This window comes from Corythoichthys intestinalis, chromosome 13 (assembly GCF_030265065.1).
Source record: "Corythoichthys intestinalis isolate RoL2023-P3 chromosome 13, ASM3026506v1, whole genome shotgun sequence".
In the NCBI taxonomy this organism is placed as follows: Eukaryota; Metazoa; Chordata; class Actinopteri; order Syngnathiformes; family Syngnathidae; genus Corythoichthys; species Corythoichthys intestinalis.
In genome coordinates, this window is record NC_080407.1 from 20,110,578 (window position 1) to 20,116,954 (window position 6,377).

The 6,377-nt window shown below is 38.4% G+C and overlaps 1 protein-coding gene across 1 annotated transcript in view; it reads left to right on the forward strand.

The window, feature by feature from the left end:
- The window catches only part of LOC130927841 (uncharacterized), a 238,216-nt gene that overhangs the window by 171,712 nt on the left and 60,127 nt on the right, over positions 1-6,377 (forward strand). The window lies entirely within an intron of this gene.

Genomic DNA, 6,377 nt, shown 5'->3' on the forward strand with positions numbered 1-6,377 from the left:
CACTGGAGAAAAACCTTTTTCTTGCGTTGATTGTGGTCGAGGATTCAGTCGAAAGCAAGACTTGAAAAGACACACAGGAACCCACACTGGCGAAAAACCTTTTTCCTGCTCAGTTTGTGGACAAGGATTCACTCAAAAGACGGGCTTAAAAACACACGGAAAAACCCACACCGGAGAAAAACCTTTTTCCTGCTCAGTTTGTGGTCGCAGTTTCACTGAAAAGAATTACTTACGAATACACACAAGAACCCACACCGGTGAAAAACCTTATTCCTGCTTAGTTTGTGGAAAAAGATTCACTCGGAAGAGTGCCTTAAACAAACACACAAGAACCCACACTGGTGAAAAAAAAAATTCCTGCTCAGTTTGTGGTCAAAAATTCGCTTGCCAGGAACTGATTCAGAGACATGTGTGTATTGGTGTGAAAAGCAGTGGCCAGTGACCGTTTTGCCTGTCATCCATGCTGCCTAGATCAGATTGTGCATGCAGGTCAATTGTAGTCTGTAGAGTTTCCTCAAATCCTGTTGAGGATTGGCAGTTTTGGTGCCTTACATGTGCTTTGTCCAATCCTTGTATAAAGTGGATACACACTATTGCCAAAAGTATTGGCTTACCTGATTTAACCCTCAAGTTGAGTGGCATTATTTATGCAATACTCTCCCTCTTTCAAACTACACTTTTCACAGCTAATATTTGAAACAGTATACCCCAAATTACTAAAATTCTAAATCATTCATTAATAGTATAATTACATAAATATGCAAAATTATGATTGACTTGCAAATATTAGGTTTTTTTTGGGGGGGGGGGGTCATAATATATAATTTAAAAAGTTACTACTCTTGATTGACTGTGACCTATTACGACAGAGTATTGGGGCCAAATAAACGGAGGGGAAAAAATGCGAGATTAAAGTTGTACTCTTACTACTAAACATGTGCCGGTATGAGATTTTGACGGTACGATAACCGTGAGCAAAAATACCGCGGTTTACGGTATCACGGTATTGCAATTATAGCTCCAAAATTTTGAGATGTATGGGTTTTAAAAAAAAAAAAAAAAAAAAAAAAAAAATTTTCCCATTGAACAGGTTTTTTTTATTTCAGAACATATATGCTAATTGGAACATGAATATAATGTGAAAATAAATTAATGTGAAAATAAATAAATTAACAAAAAATAACAAGTATTTTATATAAAATTAAAATAAATAGAACCTAGACTATAGACCCTACACACCGACGTCATAAAACCACGTGCTCGCTGTATGGTTCCGCCCACTTGTCCGTCATTTTGTCTCTGTATTAGCATTGGTTTCAATTGATCGAGGAATTTAAAATGCATTTCATGGAAGACCCGGTGCTTTCTGATGCCGTAAACTCACTGGATGTGTTGCATAAAAGGCGTTATGTGGAAAAGCTTCGTTCTATACAGTCGCCAGATCCATATTTGATGCCTAAATCGATGATTTTTGACTGGCTGCCTTCGCCGTCTCTGCCTGACCCTGATATTTACAACTATCTTGTCCACACAAAATCAGCCTATTCTCACGAAAGTTTGAAAAACATTAAGAGCTTGGAGGCTTATAAATGCTACGTTGCTGGTTGGGTGAAACAGGTCCTCGTACACGAAAATTCGGCAGGAATCTTGTGCTCGGAAGGTGAGTTACGAAATTTTCAATTCAAAATCTTTTGTTCTTGCTAACATCCACTGTCAAGTCTAATGTATTTCATGTCATTTGTCAATGGAGCTAGGGCTTTTAATGTTTATATGGTTTAGCGATAGCACTCTCACGACATACATACGTGTATGTTGTCGGCGATTAGCCTAGCAATGATCTTAATTGTGGTTGTCAGCCCAAAACCCTCTAAATATATATTAAATGCATCTTACCAGATATAAAATGACTACAACATAATCTGTGGTAATCGTTTGGAGCCCAGTTTTCTCGTCAAATTGCAGCAGCCCATCTCGCTCTCTCCTCTCCGTGTCTCTCGGAATCCCGTAGAACTTCAAGTCTCTCCGTCTATCTTCTCTGTTATTGCAACCGACCGCCACACACGCCTTCACCATTTTGATTATTAATGTTAACGAGCAGAAAAACACGCCGTAAATAGGAGGAATGTACGTAGCCGTAACAGGTCAACACGATGTGTTGACGGACAAGTGGGCAGCACCAGTCAGGAGAGCGGAGTTGTGACGTCACGTGGGTAGGGTCTATACCCACAGCCACAGCTCAAGTTGCTCAATATTAGAGCAAGAACAAAATAATTGCTATAAAAAAGTAAAAACACTTCTAAATAAAATTAAAAATATATACTGTATGACTTTTTTTGAGGGGGAAAAGCTGAAGTTTTGCCATTTTCAGCCACTGTGTCAACTTTCTTCTCCATGATGTCATGCCTTTGTGTTAAAAAGAACAAAGAATTCATAAGTTAATAAGTTAGTTAAAAATGTATAAGTTAGTTAAAATGTAAATATTGTTGAGGAAAGGTTTCATCTAAAACAAAGTGAGGAGTGAGACCTCCTTTTGCAATTAGCGATCTTTGACGCGATCCTTTTTTTTTTTTTTCTCCCCCCTTCATTCAAGCTTGTTTCTCACTCAGCGGCTGCGAGACATAAAACGTTGACGAAGCTGCTCTCCCAGCTTAGCCTAGGCTAACATTCATCTTTGTAATTTTTAGTTAGTTTGTATATTTGAAAGGAAAATGTATGTTTTGTTTTTGGCGACCTTTTTCACGGTGCTACTGCTATCCTGTTGAACCCAGTCACATGTGGAAAAATACAATTGTATAACGTTTTAAATGTATTCATTTTTATATTTCACCACGATTTGAGAGCTCAATAAATTGAAGAAAAGTACGCCTTGCGTTTGGAGGGTTTGTTTTTTGGGTTTGCTCGCTGTTTAGCAGAATAGTCACAAACATTCACGGCAACAAACGGGAAGGGTGAGCCCTGCCGCACCAAGCCACTTCGGCTGCATTTTGGCACATGAAAAATAGCGAATATCGTACTAAGGTATGACGGAAAATTTTTGTGGTTTTGAAACCGCGACGTTTTCACACCACGGTAAACCGTGAAACCGGTAACCGGCACATGTCTACTTACTACAAGAAAAAAAGTCGTATTACGTAAATGTAATGTAGCTGAATAACGGGCTACGCACTTTATGTACATGTACCTTAGCTGGGAGCTCTGACAAAGGATCAGTAAAATCCTTCCATTGATGATGATATGATGTAGATGAGCTAAAAGATAACTAATTTCCTTATTTTGGAAACTGATTGTAAAACAGCCTAACGAGCTGCTTTCATTATCGTTGACTTTAGTGGCGGCGGCAAAGCACTACGGAAAGTACTTAGCTGCTCATTCAGCTACATTACCCTTACGTAACAGGACGACTGTTTTCAAGTACGTAGCTGCTTATTCAGCTGCATTACCCCTACGTACCAGGACAACTGTTTTCCTTCCTCGTAACAGTAGGACTATAATATCGTAGTCCTCTTTATTTTGGCCTACTACTTTGTCGTACAAATTGGACAATGATTATTAAAATTGTTTCTACTGTTAATCATTTCGGCCCGCATCGATGAAAATCTCTCGACTCTGCTTCGAATTTTAAAGTGCTTGTACTTCACAGTGCTTGTTAATTTTATTCATTATAAACAATTTGTTTTTATTCAGTCTCAGCCTTCTCTTCCCTTTGTTCAGAACAAGCCTAATTATAATTTTATAACTCAAAACTAGCGTTGTAACTAAAATCGATGCTTTGTTACCAAGTTGATTCTAAGATTCAGAAAATGTGATGTGACTGCCTTTTTTGCAATACCCAAAATATCGTTGGTCGACATTATCTGGGCGCTTCTTTTGTGCGGCATGCAAGGTTGCACAAGTTTCCCGACAAGCGGTCAAACACACCGCTAAAGAACGAGAAAAACAGTCAATGTATGCAACATGGCAGTGGCATGTGCATTTACCGACATTTTTGTTTTTCAATTCTACTTTGTTTAGTTTAACCCTTTAACACTTAAGCCTTTTTTTCCCCTAAAATCTGCATACATTTGATGTTGCCTTTATATTTCAGCTGGGTAAGGGTTGTCCTATTTAGGTATATTGTTGTCTCTTCCTGTTTTATTTTGAAGCCTCACCCTCCTCCTTCCACCACTCACCCTTCCTGCTGCCTCACCAGTGTGATTATGATTACCTGTTGTTCCTACCTGTGGCCCATTCCTCATGTGCTTAAATTGTTTGTCACGCCAAAGTCTCTTCGCCCTTCAATGCTGTTACAGCCAGCATTCATAGACACAGTTATTGTACGTAGTAGGTTTGATTATAGTGTTCTACTTCAGTTTGTTATTTTATGCATCATGCTGAGTACATTGTTGTAGTTCTCCAATGCATTTTGCCTGTTTCTCTTGTTTTTCGTATCATTTTGTTTCATAGCCAGTTGTTTCCTCCTTCTGGAGTGCCTTCAGTTTGTTCCTGCCTCTGGCCATTTATGTAAATAAAAGACTGAATTTTGCACCTGAGTCTGCTCTATTCCATTCAAGTGTGACAGGTTCCAGAGCTTTTAGTCACTGTGCCCCAAAACTGGAACGCCCTACGCCCTGATCTTTGCAATATATCTACCCTCTCACTTTCCAAAGCTAGACTCAAAACACGCATGTTTACTTTTTTTTTTTTTAACCGACCATGATCATTATCTCTGTTCTATTTTGGCCTATTTTTTAAAATTATTTTTATCCTGCTTTTAATTTAATTTTGTAATTGTTTTCTTATTATGGTTGTTGAGCTACGTTTTCCATTAAACCCCCCCCCCCCCCCCCCCCCCAAAAAAAAATACGGTAACACTTTATGATAACTATCCGTTTTACTAGTTATTAGATCATTAGTAAACTGTTGATAAATGATTTATTGTTGATTTGTGAAGTATTTGTTAACAGTTTGTTAAGCATTTACAGGGTGTTCCAATATGGTTGACCCCATTCTAAATGCCCATGCTAGTTGATGGATCTTAATAAAACTATATACACTTTATGTTGAAGGTCATACGTTTTATTTGTCAAATATACAAAGAAAAGTACAAATATTTGTTGGTTCTATGGCATTTTCATAAATGAGCAACATGAGTGCTGCCTGCAAAATGCCTTATCAAAATGCCTTTTCTTTTGAAGTGAACGGCATTTCTTAACCTGAAAAGATAGAAATGCCAAACGTTACACACAAAGACTTGAAACGTTTCTACACAAACTGTGTTTCAGGTTAAGAACACCCTGTAAATGCTTAACAAACTGTAAACAAATACTTCACAAATCAACAATAAATCATTTATCAACTGTTTACTAATGATCTATTAACTAGTAAACTGATAGTTGTTATAAAGTGTTATTAAAAATTTTATGTATTTTTGGTAACAACAATTTTGTGTCTCCTATTTGTTGACATCTTTTCAATCTATACACTGCCAACAAAAACAAGAAGAACTACTCCTTCCCTCCCTACTACTAAGAGCCATGTCATCGCAGGCAGGCACTGCTACCCAGCGGCCGGAGGGATTGTCTTCAAAATGGTCCCGTGAAAAAATTTTTAAAAAACGGACATTTTTATGAATTTATAAAACCCGCCTGGCCGACGAGGATACTACGTGAAAGTAGGACTTGTCCGGGCAAAAGAGGACGTTTGGTCACCCTAAAATACAATTAATTCTTTTTATGGCTGGGTTGAAACAAAAGCGGTTGCGCGAAGTCTGTAAACGGGGGTTTTCAGGGTAAAAGGGACAAATTAAAAAATAGTTTGGGGGCTTAATGCGCCATGAATCTGCTATGGCAGCATATAGACATATTGTTCTATCAAACACAAGTTGTTTTGGCTTGAAATGCAGCAGTTTCTTTTAAAGAGGAGTGCAAGAACAAACGGCTTTTTCAGTCTTGTCTGTGTTTTCTGTACACGCACGCACACGCAAGTTAACCACCAGTTAACCATGTAAAATGTGATTAAAAATTCGAATGCCTTGGTAGCACTACTTTTAACAAGAAAAATGAATTATCGGATCGGTCTTCCGTCATGTACAATAGATGTCTCATCGAACGTGAACCAACCTTCTAGTCTGTGAAGAACAACCTTTACGTGCATTATTTTGCACACAGTTGAGGGTGAGTGACGTGGGGGCTCCTCTTTTACGCCACAAAGTTCCTCCTGGAACTTTACTGCAGCCCGTGTGGTTCTCGCTGACATTTTTCTGACTTGATTTCTGAATGATTGACAACGTGCCTTGCAGCTTTGTTAGCAGTTGGTCAGCTAGGCTAGGCTAGGCTAAAGTAGGTCGCAAAACCTCAATGAGTGGTAATACTCAAAAATTAATGTTTGAGTCATTAGCG